Source organism: Rhinoraja longicauda, chromosome 3 (assembly GCF_053455715.1).
Source record: "Rhinoraja longicauda isolate Sanriku21f chromosome 3, sRhiLon1.1, whole genome shotgun sequence".
NCBI classification, from domain to species: Eukaryota; Metazoa; Chordata; class Chondrichthyes; order Rajiformes; family Arhynchobatidae; genus Rhinoraja; species Rhinoraja longicauda.
Genome location: NC_135955.1, coordinates 69,553,667 through 69,570,953, shown reverse-complemented (window position 1 = coordinate 69,570,953; position 17,287 = coordinate 69,553,667).

Below are 17,287 nucleotides of genomic sequence, written 5' to 3'. Positions count from 1 at the left end.
AAGGATGAACAGGTGGAAGGGACTTCTACCAAACCTTATAGGAAAATAACTGTAGATGCTGGTACAAATCGAAGGTATCAAAAAATGCTGGAGTAATTCAGCGGGTCAGGCAGCATCTCGGGAGAGAAGGAATGGGTGACGTTTCAGGTCGAGACCCTTCTTCAGACTTCTACCAAACCTTCCTCATTTGTAATGTTCGGGGACTATGCACCAGCCACTGGAAACATAGAAACAGAGAAAATAGGTGCAAGAGTAGGCAATTCGGCCCTTTGAGCCAGCACCTCCATTGAATATGATCATGGCTGATCATCCTAAATCAGTACCTCGTTTCTGCTTCCTCCCTATATCCCTTGATTCTGTTAGCCGGAAGAGCTATATCCAACTCTCTTGCAAACATCCAGTGAATTGGCCTCCACTGCCTTCTGTGGCAGATAATTCCACAGATTCACAACTCTGTGAAAAAGTTTGTTTTCGTCTTGGTCCTAAATGGCTTACCCCTATTCTTACACTGTGACCCCTGGTTCTGGATTCTTATTCTGTAACCCCAGGTTGTGTAGATCCATGGGCAGGTTTCATCAGGCGTTTCAGGGAGTGATGGCAGGAGCCGAGGGTGGGACAAAAATTGAATAAAAAATTACTCCAGAGCAAAATGCAAAACTCTTGAGTAACTCAACAGGTCAGGCAGCATCTAAGATGGGGAAATGGCAAATCTTGCGTCGGGGCCCTCCTGCATCTGAAGTAGGATCCTGACCTTAAACATCAATGGTACTTTATTGTCACATGTACCTAGGATCAGAGAAATAAATAAATGTTGGATTGGATGGATTGTTTAGCATACCATCATTTAGCTGTAACAGACTGCGGCCAAAATAAGAGATATTGACATTTCAGGTGGAAACTGATTAGAATGATTAAATCTTCAGATTACCGTGAGCTCCTAAATCGGGCACTATTTCACAGAATTCCCAAAGACCATTCAGCCCATTCGTGACTATATCGACTCTGTAATAGAGCCACTTACTAGTGCCATCAAGTACAAAATCAAAAACAAATTGCAGGTGCTGGAAAACTAAAATAAAAACAGAAAACACTGGAAATACTCCACAGGTTTGGCTGCATTTGTGCGAAGATAAACAGAATCAATGCTTTCGGCTGAAGGCAACTCGTCAGAGAATGAATCGTGACCCGCACTGTTAATTCTGTTTGTCTTTCCACAGATGCAGCCTGACCTGTTGAGTATTTCTAGGTCATTTTTAAAGGGAATATTAGTTCCATCCCCCAGCTCTTTCCCCATAGGTTTTGTGTTTAGTGTTGCATGTACTGAGGTACAGATCTAATCTGCAGACAGTGTTTTCCAGAGTCCAAATGTACATTACTTTAAATTATTTTTCCTTTTGTTGTCTTTATTCCCCTTTTGCTTTATTTTGTACCGGTAATATCTTGTCCTCAAGCTTGACCTCTCTAACAGAAACAAACACTCACAATCCAATCTGTACTGAACCCACGTCAATTTATATACTGTTACCATATTTTTCCTTGAATCTTCTCTGAAGAAAATAGTCTCGGCCTCGATAATCTACCCTTGTTAGTGAAGTCCTTCATTCTAGGAATCACTTTATATTTTTCTGCATCCTCACTAATTCCTTCACATCCTTTCTGTAACGCAGTGACCAGAAGGGAATGCAATGCTCCAGTTGAAGTTGCACCAGTATCTGAGAGGTTCGGCATGACCTTCTGCATTTCTATTCCACGCTTCCATTGATAAAAAAACAAAATTGTGCATGTCTTGTACACAAGACTTTCTCTGTCTGCCCAGCCACTTCTCATGAATTGGCCACTCAAGCCTCCGGGACTCTTTGTTCTTTCGGCTTTCAGAACTACATCCATGATTCTGTATTCTAGTGCTTCATATCAAAAAGTGTCGCCTTACAGTTTTTCTACTTTGGACGTCATCTGCCCTCTGTCTGCTCTTTCCACCAGCCTGTTTATATTAGCTGTAGTTTATCACTGTCCTCTTTAGAGTTCATGACAGTGCCAAGTTTTTTGTCATCTGCAAATTGAGAAATTACGGTTTACATCCCCATTAATATAGAATAAAAAAGGCATTGGTGCCAACACTGATCCCTGGAGACTGCTACTATTCACCTTTCTCCAGTCTGGAAAATTTCCGATGTGCTGTAATAACAAAAAAAGACAGATGCAGTAAGTCCAGAAAATGTTGGAAAATTCTCAGTGGGTGAACTAGCATCTGTGAAGAGTGAAACAATGTTAAACTTCAATTCTGAGGAAATGGCATTGACCTTGAACATTAACTTTCAACAGAAGGTCTCTGCTGAGGCTTTCAAGCACATTATGTTTTAGTTGTACAACTTCATTAGAACCTTTCAGTAATTAATGCGGTTAGATTTGGCTATATTGAATGTTCTGTGCTGTAGTGTGCTGACAAGAGCTCAGGATATGCACATCCCTGTTAGCGTGAAGAGCAAGGCAGGCAAACGTAAAGAAGCTTGGCTGAGGAGAGAAATTGAGGCTTTGGTCAAGAGTAAGGAGGAGGCATGGGACGGGTACAGGCAGATGGGATCAAGTGTATGCCTGGAGGAGTTTTGGGAAACAAGGAGCACGTTAAAAAAAGAAGTCTGAAGAGCAAAAAGGGTGTAGGAGATAGTTCTGGCAGAAAGCATAAAGGATAATCCCAAGAGATTTTATAAGCACATAAAGGGGAAAAAAGGTAACCAGAGAGAGAGAGAGTGGGACCCCTCGGGAATCAAAGTGGTCAACTCTGTGTGGAGCCACTGGAGATGGGCAAGGTCCTCAATGAGCATTTCTGTTTTTACCGAGGAGAAAGACAGGGGATCTTGAGGTGGTTGAGATTTATGGGTTGGCATTCTTACATGCGAGATGCCGGAAGACTGGAGTGAGGCAAATGTTGTGCCTCTATTCAAGAAGGGCTGCAGGGAAAAGACCAGTGAGCTTAACATCTGTGGTTGGAAAGTTACTGGAGTATTCTGAGGGACAGGATATACATGCATGTGGATGAACCAGGGCTGATTAGGAATAGTCAACATGGTTTTGTATGTGGGAGGTCCTGCCTCATAAATCTGTGTTGAGGTTGTGACCAAAAGTTGAAGGCAGAGCTGTAGACATTGTATGTATGGATTTTAGTAAGACAGTTGACAAGGTTCTGCATGGTAGGCTGCTGTGGAATGTTAGACCCCATGGGATCCAAGGAGAGAGAGATCAATGGATAGAAAATTCGCTTCATGGAAGGAAGCAGAGGGTGATGGTGGAAGGTTGCTTTTTGGACTGGAGGCCTCTGACTATTGGTGTGCCTCAGGATTAGGTGCTGGGCCCACTGGTGTTTGTCATTGAGATCAATGATTAGGATGAGACTGTACATGGCATGGTTAACTAGTTTTTGATGATACAAAAATAGATGGTATTGTCGATGGTGACGATGGTTGTCAAAATTTCGAGCAGGATCTTGATTGGTTGGGCAGGTGGGCTGAGGAATGGTTGATGGAATTTAATACAGAGAAATGTGAAGTGTTGCATTTTGAGAGCAATGATATGGGAAGAACCTACACAGCGAACGGTAGGGCTCTGGGGAGTGTGGTAGAGCAGAGGGATCTAGGAGTGCAGGTACATTATTCGTTGACATTGTCTTCATCAGTCAGAGCATTGAGTATAGAATTTGGGCGGTCATATTGCAGTTGTAAAGACGTTGGTGAGGTGTCATTTAGAGAAGTGTTCAGTTTTTGGGACCATGTTATAGAAGGTAGGTTACATGGTATTGGAGGTAGGGTACTGACATGGATAGAAAATTGGTTGACAGACAGAAAGCAAACAGTGGGGATAAATGGGTCCCTTTCAGAATGGCAGGCAGTGACTAGTGGAGTACCGCAAGGCTCGCTGCTGGGACCGCAGCTATTTACAATATACATTAATGACTTGGATGAAGGGATTAAAAGTACCATTAGCAAATTTGCAGATGGTAATAGACAATAGGTGCAGGAGGAGGCCATTCGGCCCTTCGAGCCAGCACCTCCATTCAATGTGATAATGGCTGATCATTCTCAATCAGTACCCCGTTCCTGCCTTCTCCCCATACCCCCTGACTCCGCTATCCTTAAGAGCTCTATCTAGCTCTCTCTTGAATGCATTCAGAGAATTGGCCTTTACTGCCTTCTGAGGCAGAGAATTCCACAGATTCACAACTCTCTGACTGAAAAAGTTTTTCCTCATCTCAGTTCTAAATGGCCTACCCCTTATTCTTAAACTGTGGCCCCTTGTTCTGGATTCCCCCAACATTGGGAACATGTTTCCTGCCTCTAACGTGTCCAACCCCTTAATAATCTTATACGTTTCGATAAGATCTCCTCTCATCCTTCTAAATTCCAGTGTATACAAGCCTAGTCGCTCCAGTCTTTCAACATATGACAGCCCTGACATTCCGGGAATTAACCTAGTAAACCTATGCTGCACGCCCTCAATAGCAAGAATATCCTTCCTCAAATTTGGAGACCAAAACTGCACACAGTACTTCAGGTGTGGTCTCACTAGGGCCCTGTACAACTGCAGAAGGACCTCTTTGCTCCTATACTCAACTCCTCTTGTTATGAAGGCCAACATTCCATTGGCTTTCTTCACTGCCTGCTGCACCTGCATGCTTCCTTTCAGTGACTGATGCACTAGGACACCCAGATCTCGTTGTACGTCCCCTGTTCCTAACTTGACACCATTCAGATAATACTCTGCCTTCCTATTCTTACCACCAATGTGGATAACCTCACACTTATCCACATTAAACTGCATCTGCCATGCATCCTCCCACTCACACAACCTGTCCAAGTCACCCTGCAATCTCATAGCATCTTCCTCACAGTTCACACTACCACCCAGCTTTGTATCATCTGCAAATTTACTAATGGTACTTTTAATCCCTTCAACCAAGTCATTAATGTATATTGTAAATAGCTGCGGTCCCAGCACCGAGCCTTGCGGTACCCCACTAGTTACTTCCTGCCATTCTGAAAGGGACCCATTTATCCCCACTCTTTGCTTTCTGTCTGTCAACCAATTTTCTATCCATGTCAGTACCCTACCTCCAATACCATGTGCTCTAATTTTGCCCAGTATTCTGCTATGTGGAAACTTGTCAAAGGCTTTCTGAAAGTCAAGGTACGCCACATCCACCGGCTCTCCCCTGTCAATTTTCCTAGTTACATCCTGGGTGGTAGTTTGAACTGTGAGGAAGATGCTATGAGGTTGCAGGGTGACTGGGACTGGTTGTGTGAGTGGGCGGATGCATGGCAGATGCAGTTTAATGTGGATAAATGTGAGGTGGTAAGAATAGGAAGACAGATTATTATCTGAATGGTGTCAAGTTAGGAAAAGGGGATGTACAATGAGATCTGGGTGTCCTAGTGCATCAGTCACTGAAAGGAAGCATGCAGGTACAGCAGGCAGTGAAGAAAGCCAATGGAATGTTGGCCTTCATAACAAGAGGAGTTGAGTATAGGAGCAAAGAGGTCCTTCTGCAGTTGTACAGGGCCCTAGTGAGACCGCACCTGGAGTACTGTGTGCAGTTTTGGTCTCCAAATTTGAGGAAGGATATTCTTGCTATTGAGGGCGTGCAGCGAAGGTTTACTAGGTTAATTCCCGGAATGGCGGGACTGTCGTATGTTGGAAGACTGGAGCGACTAGGCTTGTATACAATGGAATTTAGAAGGATGAGAGGGGATCTTATTGAAACATATAAGATTATTAAGGGGTTGGACATGTTAGAGGCAGGAAACATGTTCCCAATGTTGGGGGAATCCAGAACCAGGGGCCACAGTTTAAGAATAAGGGGTAGGCCATTTAGAACGGAGATGAGGAAAAACATTTTCAGTCAGAGTTGTAAATCTGTGGAATTCTCTGCCTCAGAAGGCAGTGGTGGCCAATTCTCTGAATGCATTCAAGGGAGAGCTAGATAGAGCTCTTAAGGATAGCGGAGTCAGGGGGTATGGGGAGAAGGCAGGAATGGGGTACTGATTGAGAATGATCAGCCATGATCACATTGAATGTTGGTGCTGGCTCGAAGGGCCGAATGGCCTACTCCTGCACCTATTGTCTATTGTCTATAAAATATGTTGTCAAGCTGGAAAGATCTACGAGGATATTGCCAGGACATGAGGGCCCGAGCTATAGGGAGAGGTTGAGCATGCTACGGCTATATTCTCAAGTGCAGGAGGAGGAGGAGTAATCTTATGGAGGTATACAAAATCATGAGAGGAATAGATCAGGTAGACGCCCCGGGTAGGGGAATCGAGAACCAGAGGACATGGGTTTCAGGTGAGGGGGGGGGGGGGGGGAGAAAGGATTTAATTGGAACTTGAGGGTTAACTTTTTCATGCAGAGGGAGGTGGGTGTATGGAACGAGCTGTTGGTGGAGGTAGTTGAGGCAGGTACTATAGCAACGTTAGTCTGATACATGGATAGGACAGGTTTAGAGGGTTATGGGCCAAATGCAGGCAGGTAGTACTAGTGGACCTGGGACATGTTGGCTGGTGTGGGCATGTTGGGCCAAAGGGCCTGTTTCCATGTTGTAAGACTTTGACTTTATGTAAATACAAACATACAAATTGAAACAATTTAAGAGAGAAACTAATAGTAACTGCCTCCACATGGCCCACAGGCTATGGTCAAACTTCACACAATTTTAAAAATCAGTTTCAAGCGTCTTGTTTTGTAGACGTAACGTGTACATTTCAATTCAGTCAAGACCTACAGAGAACTCCATGCCCTTGAATGTACTGTTAATTCAATTGTAATCCTGTCTTTTAACAAATGCATCCATCAGTCGAGTTGCAACAGCAACTCTAAGTACACATTACCTCCAGAGTCTGTGACTCACCAGGATGCAGATAATAACATTAGGTGAGCTCAGAAATCAATGTCTCGGTAATAAAAATATTTAAACTACCGAGGGAATATTGATATGCTAAATAATACTCTGACAAGGAGTACATATAATCCATAAAAAACATAATGGATTAGGCTGTGGCTTCAGAAAAAAGGTTGAATAAGTTCTCCCGAGTGTCCGTACACTGCATTAGAAAAATAGTCTAGGTATTGATCTGTGATCATAGTACAAAAGGTTCATTGTACGTCATGCTAACGTCGTGCTGGTCACCCATTGATACCAGTTTCCTGAGAGTTTCAATGCTATTGTTGTACATGTTCTTTCCTAGGGAGGTATGGTGGTGCAGCAGTAGAGTTGTTGCTTTACAGCACCAAGGACCCGGATTCGATTGTGACTATTGTGCTGTCTGTACAGTTCTGTTTATACGTTCTCCCCATCACTGCGTGAGTTTTCTCTGAGATCTTTGGTTTCCTCCCACACTCAAGTTGTACAGGTTTGTAGGTTAATTGGCTTGGTACAATTGTACATTTTCCCTCATGTGAGTGTGTAGGATAGTGTTAATGTGCGGGGATTGCTGGCCGCTGTGGACTCGGTGGGCCGAAGGGTATGTTTCTGCACTGTATCTTTAAAACTAAAACTCAAACACTCTTGACTGTACAAAGGAGTGTAAAGGAAAACACACTGAGTTTGGAGCAGGGGTGAGGACTGGGGATTTGGGTTTAGTTTTAGTTGAGAGATAGTGTGGAAACAGTCCCTTCAGCTCATAGAGTCTGCATCGACTCATCGCCCATACACTAGTTCTATCCTGCACCCTCGGGACAATTTACAGAAGCCAATTAACTAACAAACCTGCACGTCTTTTGGAATATGGGAGGAAACCTGCACACCTGGAAAAAATGACAAGTGGTCACAGGGAGAACATACAAACTCCAACAGACAGCACCTGTAGTCAGGATTGAATCCAGGTGTCTGGCGCTGTAAAGCAGCAACTCTGTGTTGCCCACTGTCCTGTTGGGGCAATCAGTCTGACTAAAGCCATGGCTGGGATGAGCATTGGGCAGTGTGTGGTGATTGGAGGTAACTCAAGATTAGTGGGTGATTGACAATTGCAGCCTGATTTGGGAGTCTGGCATTGAGACATGGCCTCATTAGACCACCAAGTCTGTGCTGATCTTCAACTACCTGTTTATATCAGTTCTTGCCTGTAAAATTGGAACTGGGTGGTAGGTGCTGGTTAAAGCTTTGGGATGGGAGGGCTTGAAGCAGTAGTGGTGGATGTCCAGAAACTGGAGACTGGGTAAGGGGTGGATATGTAGTCCGAGGTCCAGGTTTGAGAAATTGGACTGGCATTGGCAGATGGAGATGCCTAGAGGTTTGAGTCTCTGTCTCAAGATTCTGGCTATGGCCAGAGTTCAAGTGGTTAGGAAGTCAGATTGTTGGAGACGTTAGATGGTTTTAAGGGTTCTTTGCAAGATAACAAGTGAGGCTTAAGGAGAGATGGTAAATTATAAAAATCAGGGGGAACTGACCTAACTGACTGGAATCCGCATTGGGAATCTCCTTCAAATAATGCCATAAACAAAGGATGAGTCACTCCAGGAAGTGCCTGGGTGTCCCAACTGGTGCAAAAGATCTCAATGACAATCCTCTCTGGGAAATGATGACTTCCAAATTTGTGCAGTGCTGTGCATCCTTAATATTTGGAATGTGGTTATTTCCATTATCTTTTAAACGTTCAATAGCACATCTGTAATTCTGAATGCAAAATAACCCCCAAGCCAAATACACTTCCAAACAGCTTGGATGGATATAAAGGTTTTTAAAAGAGCTATAAGCATTGGTTTACATTTTACAATGGTTGGAGGCATTAAAATGAAGTAAGATACAGCAAAATAATTCTACCACTTCCCTGTATTTGTCTTTCTCCCGAGAGAGTAGAGTAGAGAGAGTAGAAACATCTGGAGTCGATAGTGTGGAATCGAATTCACAGAATATTCCTCCTACAGTGTACAGAACTTTGGCAAATGGGGGTAATTTTAACAGCATTTCTTTCCAGAATTCTGTTAACTTCTGCAGTTAGTAGATGACATAACTTTGACATTGTAGCTTCTTTCACGTTGCTAGTCTGGCAAGCAGTCTGGTGGCAGTTGGGCAGTGGATTGTGTAGGAAGGAACAGCAGATGCTGGTTTAAACTGAAGATAGACACAAAAAGCTGGAATAACTCCAGGACAGGCAGCATCTCTGGAGAGAAGGAATGGGTGGCATTTCGGGTCGAGACGCTTTGGACAATGGATAAGATGGCCAGATAGAACTGGTTAAAACTTAGTTACTGCCAGCAAAGGCTGACTCGGGACTTTAGACACTCGCCTACTGTAAATAGAGGAGGATGTTGCCAATGTATGAGCTTGAGGTCCACTCTATGGAGCACTTCCACAGAGTTAAAAAAATAGAATTTTGATCAGTGTGATGTTTTAAGGTCCAGTGATTTATTCTTTTTCGGGAATTTAGTAAGTACTAGACGGGCATGGACCTGTTGGGCCCAAACCTCTCCTGCAGGCCCGGCAACCCCTGTTGGGCCCAAACCTCTCCTGTGGGCCCGGCAACCCCTGTTGGGCCCAAACCTCTCCTGCAGGCCCGGCAACCCCTGTTGGGCCCAAACCTCTCCGGCAACCCCCGTTGGGTCCAAGCCTCTCCTGCAGGCCCGGCAACCCTCTTCCAACTGACGACCCATGGACCCGTTGCCGGCTGGGGAGTCTCCCCCGGGGCCGGGGGCAGGCGAGGGGGCAGAGGGAGTCACTCATCCCGGCCCCGAGCGGCCATCGCTGCGTCCAGAGTGCCCTGTGGACCCGTTGGGTGCAAACCTCTCCTGCAGCGGCAGCTCGACAGCGTCGGCCATTGCTTTGAGCGGGATGAAGCCCCGGCGGACAACCAGCCTGCTTTGAGCGCACGCGCTGATCTGGCGGCCATCTTACGTAAGTATTAGATCAACGGGCCCCAACTGCGCAGAACCAATGGTGGTTCCAATTGTGATGTCGTAAATGGAGTTATTACTGCGCAGGCATGGCTGACGGGCAGGGCAAGTGTAAAAGGGATTTATTAAAGTTTTAAAAGTGAATAGCTTTTAAAATATATCAACCATTTGAACTGCAGGCCAATGGTGAGTAAGGTGGAGCTAAAATGGTTGCTCTATGGCGAGTCGTAGGCGAAGTACGTTGAGGTAGACGTTTATTGTAATATTAACAACCGTGACAACCAACGCATTGTGGCGGCACCCGGGGGCTAGGCCACTCCCTTGGTCATTCCACTCGGCACTCAGTGGACGGGAGGGATTAGGTCACTTCCTGGGTCAGGTGGTCTGGGACTATAAAGGTTTTGGGTGTGTCGACTCACGAGTTCTTGAGTGCGGTGTTTGGTGCCTATTGGTAATAAAGTATTAACTACTCACCTGGCGTCTGGCCTGATTACCGCGGTGACCGCACCCACTACAGCATCAAATGACAGACAACCATAAATCTTACTGTCTCTCTCGGAGTTCTAAACCAGACTGCCCAGTTCCTTTACCTGCGCACCACCTCACCTCTTCTACCAATCAGAGGGTTCGATGGTCTGGACCAATCCCTGTGTCCCTACATGACCCCCCCCCCCCAGAACCCTCGGTGCGGTACCGGGCAGGTGCCCGGACCACCTGACCGGAGCGGGTGCGGAGAGGAGAGGGGGGCCCTGCCGGGGGTGGGGACGGGGAAACCGGCACCGCGGGAGGAGGGGAAACTGACGGAGCCGGCAGTGGCAAGGTGACCGGGGGAAGCGGAGTCCCGAACGGGGGCAGCGAGGGGGAAAACTGCTGTACGGGAGCCGCGGCCGGAGGTCGGCCCCGGCGAGGAGGTTGAGCCGCTGTGACGGGCTGGTCTGGGTCCAAGTAGGCAGGCTTGAGGCGGGACACCGAGACGACCTCTTGTCGTGTGCCCACTTCTAACGTGAAGGTGACTGTGCCTCTCTTCACTACCCTGAACGGACCCTGGTAAACTGGCCGGAACGGGGGGCGGTGGGCATCGATGCGCCGGAAAACGAACTCGCTGTCGCCCAAGGCCGGCGGGACGTGTGAAGGGGGATCCCTGTGACAAGAAGCAGGGACCGGGGCCAGGGACCCCACCCGCGCTCGGAGTGAAGCTAAGAGTGCGGGTACCCGCAGGGGCGAGCCATAGACCAGGTCTGCCGAGGAAGCTCCGAGATCGTGCTTCGGAGCCGTGCGGATACCCAGGAGAACCCATGGGAGCTGGTCGGCCCAGTTGGGGCCGGACAGGCGGGCAGTAAGAGACGCTTTAAGCTGCCTGTGGAACCGCTCTACCATCCTGTTGGCCTGGAGGTGATAGGCGGTGGTTTGCTGTAATCGGGACCCGCACAGCTGAGTCAGAGCCACCCACAGGGATGAGGTGAATTGGGCGCCCCGGTCGGTAGTGATGACGTCCGGGACGCCGAAACGGGCAATCCAATTTAGCGCCAGAGCCCGCGCGCAGGAGGCTGCTGAGATGTCGGACAACGGGAGCGCCTTTGGCCACCGGGTGAACCGCTCGACTACCGTGAGGAGGTGGGTGTAGTCCCTGGAGTGGGGTAACGGGCCGACGAGATCCACATGGATGTGGAGGAATCGGACTGCGGGGACCGTGAACTGCTGGACGGGTGGCCGAGTGTGCCGGTGTACCTTGGAGGTTTGGCACGGAATGCAGGAGCGGGACCAGGCGGCCACCTGCCTCCGCAGCCCGTGCCAGACAAATCGAGCCGCAACCAGAGCCGAAGTGGCCCGGATGGACGGATGTGCCAGGCCGTGAATAGTGTCGAAAACCTGGCGCCGCATGGAATTGGGTACTACCGGGCGGGCGCACGGCAGAGAAACATCGCACCAGAGTTTGGTACGCGTGGGACCACAGGCTACCTGTGCCAACCGCAACCCCGAGGTGGTGTGGGGGTACAGGGAGGGGGTGTCTTCCAGGCGCTGAGCCTCCGCGAGCTCCTGGAAATCCACCCCGGAACTTACCTCGGCAACCGGGGAAACCGCTGGTCTGGACAGGGCATCCGCCACGGCGTTTAGCTTTCCAGCAATATGCCGAACGTCGGTGGTAAATTCCGAAACGAAAGTGAGGTGTCTGCTGGCGGGCCGACCACGGATCGGAAACCTTCGAAAAAGCAAACGTCAGTGGCTTGTGGTCAGTGAAAGCCACGAAAAAGCGACCCTCTAGAAAATAGCGAAAATGACGGATCGCCAGGTAGAGGGCCAGGAGTTCCCGATCAAAGGCACTGAGCTATCTCGGGGCGAGTGAGCTGGCGGCTGAAAAACGCCAAAGGGTGCCAGCGGCCGTTAACCTGCTGTTCTAAGACGCCCCCCACCGCCACGCCGGAGGCATCGACGGTGAGGGCGGTGGGGGCAGAGGAGCGCGGGTGGACGAGCATGGTGGCGTTCGCGAGGGCCAGCTTGGCTGCTGCGAAAGCCGCGTCGGCAGCAGGGGACCACACGAGCTCGGTGGGGTTACCCGCGAGGAACTGGAAAAGGGGGCGCACGATCCGAGCTGCCGCCGGGACGAATCGGTGGTAAAAATTCACCATGCCTACAAACTCTTGTAACCCTTTGATAGTGTCGGGGCGGGGGAAAGAGCAGATAGCAGCCACCTTCTCGGGCAAGGGAACGGCACCGGCCTGTGTGATCCGATGGCCCAGGAAATTTACTGAGGATAGTCCGAATTGACATTTGGACAGGTGTAGGATCAGGCCGTGGTCCTGCAACCTTTGGAATATGGAGCGAAGGTGGGACCGGTGTTCGTGAGCCGACCGACTTGCCACGAGAATATTGTCCAGATATATGAACACATGATCCATGAGGCGTTGGAACACCTGGGCGGCGTTTTTGAGGCCGAAAGGCATCCGCAGCCACTCAAAAAGCCCGAACGGGGTGATCGTGGCGGTCTTAGGGATGTCTGCAGGGCGAACCGGGATCTGTTGATACCCTCGGACTAAGACCAGTTTTGAGAATACCGTGGCACCCTCTAGGCTGGCAGAAAAATCCTGAATATGCGGGATCGGGTATCGGTCAGCCGTGGTGATGGCGTTCAGACGTCGGTAATCGCCACACGGTCTCCACCCCCCAGATGCTTTTGGGACCATGTGTAACGGTGAGGCCCACGGGCTGTCTGACGGGCGTATGATCCCCAGCCGTTCCAAAGTGAGGAACTCTTCGCGAGCGACTGCCAGCTTATCAGGGGGTAGGCGTCGGGCTCGGGCGAAAACAGGCGGTCGCTCCGTAGGGATGAAGTGTACGACTCCGTGCTTGGCGGCAGGTGTGTCGAAACGCTGGACTAGGAGCTCCGGGAATTCAGCGAGTATCGCAGCAAACGGGTCGGATGTCGTGGTGACGGCCTGGACGGTCGGGCTGGATGACACGGAAACCGAAAGAGCAGGGGGGTCAACGCTACTGGACGACGGTTGCAGGCTCTTCCCGCGGACGTCAGGGATCAATGAAAAAGCCCAAAGGAAATCCGCTCCCAGGATTGCCTGGCCTACATCTGCGATGATGAAAGTCCAGTTGTAAGTCCTGGAACCAAAGGACAGGGACATATCCCGTGTTCCATAGGTATGGACAGGGCTGCCGTTGACCGCAATGAGTGGGGGGCCGGTATTACCTGATCGCGCTTCTTGGCAGGATGGAGGCACAATGCTGACGATCGCCCCGGTGTCCACGAGGAAAACGGTGCCTGTATGTTGCTCCGCAAGGTAGAGGCGATGGTTCTGGCCGATCGAGATTGCCTCTACATTTGATCGGCCGAGGCATTTCCCGAGAATGTGCAGGGGCTTCTACAGTTGCGTGCCGCTGCTCCCCACCGTCTATGAAAGAAACACCAGCCGCGCTGGTGTGTTTATGTTGCGGGCCTGTTTCAAAATGGCCGCCGTCGACGTAGCAGCTTGGCGGGTTTTTTGAAAAGTGGTGGGCGGATGGGCGCCATCTTGGCCGCGCGGTCGGTCGCTCACCTGTGTTGAAACCCGATTTACTGAGCCGGGGCGCCTCGCCTTTGCCGCGACCAGTGCGTCTGCCTTCTCTGCGAAATCCATCGGGTCCCCGAAAGTAACGTCTGCTAGGACTACGCGGACGTCCTCTGGCATCTTCTCGCGGAATGCCTCCTCGAACATGAGGCATTTGGTGTGCTCTCCCGCTAGAGTCATCATCTCCGTCATGAGGACCGACGGCGGTCGGTCCCCGAGCTCGGGTAAGTGCAGGAGTGTGCTGGCCTGCTGTTGTTGGCTGCGCCCGAAGGTTTTCAGCAGCAGCACCTTGAGGCCCGCATACCTGTCGGTTTCTGGCGGGTCGGTGACGTACTGTGCGACCCGTGCGGACGTCTCCGACGGCAGGACGCTCAGTAGATGGTAGAACCTGGTGTCGTCCTCCTGTACTCCCCGGAGGTGGAACTGTGCCTCCGCTTGGGCGAACCACAGGCATGGTTGGTGGGCCCAGAACGGGGGCAGATGAACGCCGACTGCGTTCGGCGTCGATGCCTCCCGATGGGACATCTTGGTGATCTGTGATCACGTCGGGGTCACCACTATGGCGAGTCGTAGGCGAAGTACGTTGAGGTAGACGTTTATTGTAATATTAACAACCGTGACAACCAACGCATCAAACGACAGACAACCATAAATCTTACTCTCTCTCTCGGAGTTCTAAACCAGACTGCCCAGTTCCTTTACTTGCGCACCACCTCACCTCTTCTACCAATCAGAGGGTTCGATGGTCTGGACCAATCCCTGTGTCCACAAACCCACATACAGATATATCCACAAACAGACAAGATGAGAGTTTTAGTAATATATATTTCTGGCAGCATTTAACTTTGGCATTAACCTGTAGTTTCTTTCAAATTGTTAGTCCATACTAAACAGCGTGTTATTGTTGTTCCATTGTTAATTAGGTGGGCAGCTGAAACTGGTTAGCAGGTAATTATTGTCTGGAGGTGCTTACTTGAGTCTGGTATATCAGCTAGTAAAAAATGCAAGTGGGGATTTGCTTGCATACAAAACATCAATGCACATAGCAGGTCCACAGAATACTGCTTCTCCTGAGTAGGAAACATGGAATTTTGATGGCAATTCAGTGGAGGAAATGCACACTAATTTTTGCTTCAGGGTTAATGTGCTGAGGCGGTGACAGGGGTTTTCAGGCAAATGGAATGCATACCATGTGCCATGCAGGAATTCCAGGAGACTTCCAATATCCTGGACTACCAGCAGGTGCCAGTCAGTTGGTGGTGGTTTAACCTAGTTGCATTATTTTCTACTGACGTTTTCTGTTAAATTATGTATATATAAATATATATATATATATATATATATAAATTATTTATTTCTCAGGCTGGGAACTGCCAGCAGGGCCAGCATTTATTGCACATCCCGGACTACTGCCTTGTGGAACTCCTGAAGTTATGTCTTCCTTTTGTGCAAGATATGAATTCAACCACTGGAGTATTTTCCTCTTGATGTTGCATTAACCTCAGTGATTCCACTCATGCTCATATGCCTCCTTCGTGTCAAGGGAAGTCACTCTTGCCTCATCCTGAATGTTTATTGATCCTTCATTTGGATCAAGACTAGGGTGTGGGGTAGGATATCTAGAAGGAGCCATATTGTCACTGAAGTTAATATTGAAAGACTGGAGCGACTAGGCTTGTATACACTGGAATTTAGAAGAATGAGAGGGGATCTTATCGAAACATATAGGATTATTAAGGGGTTGGACACGTTAGAGGCAGGAAACATGTTCCCAATGTTGGGGGTCCAGAACAAGGGGCCACAGTTTAAGAATAAGGGGTAGGCCATTTAGAACTGAGCTGCGGAAATACTTTTTCAGTCAGAGTTGTGAATCTGTGGAATTCTCTGCCTCAGAAGGCAGTGGAGGCCAATTCTCTGAATGCATTCAAGAGAGAGCTAGATAGAGCTCTTAAGGATAGCGGAGTCAGGGGGTATGGGGAGAAGGCAGGAACGGGGTACTGATTGAGAATGATCAGTCATCACATTAAATGGTGGTGCTCGCTCGAAGGGCCGAATGGCCTCCTCCTGCACCTATTGTCTATTGCTGTTTAATCCAATTCCTGGTGTCAAACACTTGCTTTCCTTGCAAAACAATTAACTTTTTCTGCCCCAGAAATATTCACTTTTTGAGAATTTTTCCTCTTGAGAAATAAATGAAGCAATTTACTTGGATCTATGTTGTTAGAACTCTTCATTCCCTGTGATCTCTCTGTTCCAGACTAAAGCCCTAATTTGGCAAATCTCTCTATGTCTGTAACCTAACATTCTCCAGTGCATTTCATTGAATCCACTTTCTCTTTTCTATTGATTTTAAACCTTCCCCAGTTGCAAACATTGTTTTGTCTCTCAAATTAATTCCTTGACTTGCATGCCATCTATCTTAACACAAACTTAAGAGTTTGTTATCATTTAATGGTTTGCTTCTCCTAATTCGAGTTTTCATTTAAACAAGGAATTTCATTGCACCCTGGTGTTTATGACAATGAACTGATCTAATCTAATGTAACCTAATCAAATATTTATGCATTAAAGTGCTCTTCTAAATACCAGAATAAAATAAGTGTAATAAAACTTCATGTTTTGCATTAAATCTGTGGCTTCCTTCCCTGTTACAATACAAATGAACTGCGGGTCAAAAATGCTCCACCGATACAATTTCCCCTCTTGTGTTTGAGGCAGCAGAAATTATGTAACGCCCTCCAGGCGCTGTAGCCAGTGCAATGTGCTGTTGTCAAGGGCCGTGAGGTCTACCCCTCCACCAGGGGGACGGAGGACAGTGCAGTCGAAAATGACGTGCTGCGCTGTTTGCTGGTCTGCTCCACACACGCAGGCTGCTGATGGATGCAACCCCCAACGATGCATGTTGGCGTTGAACCGGCCGACCCCTGTGCGGACCCGGTTCAGTCGGCATGTCCGAGCCGGGTGGGGCTGTGGTGTTCGGTGTGACAATGAATTGAGGAGGTCGCAATGTCTGTTCCCAGCTGGTTCTCCATGCTCCTAGTATGTTGAAACCGGGGCCACAGAGAGTCGCTGCATGAAGGGCGATGAGATGACAGGTGTTGAGGTCCCAGTTGCTGTGAATGCTGGGCGAGGTGGTGCAAAGGATGTTTGGCATCCGTTGGGGCCTTGAACACCAGCTTATGAGTGAAGAACACTCTGCAAAGCTTGGCGGGTGCGATACCTGTGAGCACCGGCAGGAGATCCGTCGGAGTAGGGCGTAGGCAGCCAGTGATGATCTGCATGGTGTCGTTGAGGGTGGCATCTAGCTTGCTGGTATGAGCGCTGCAGCACCATGCTGGGGCGGCGTACTCAGCAGC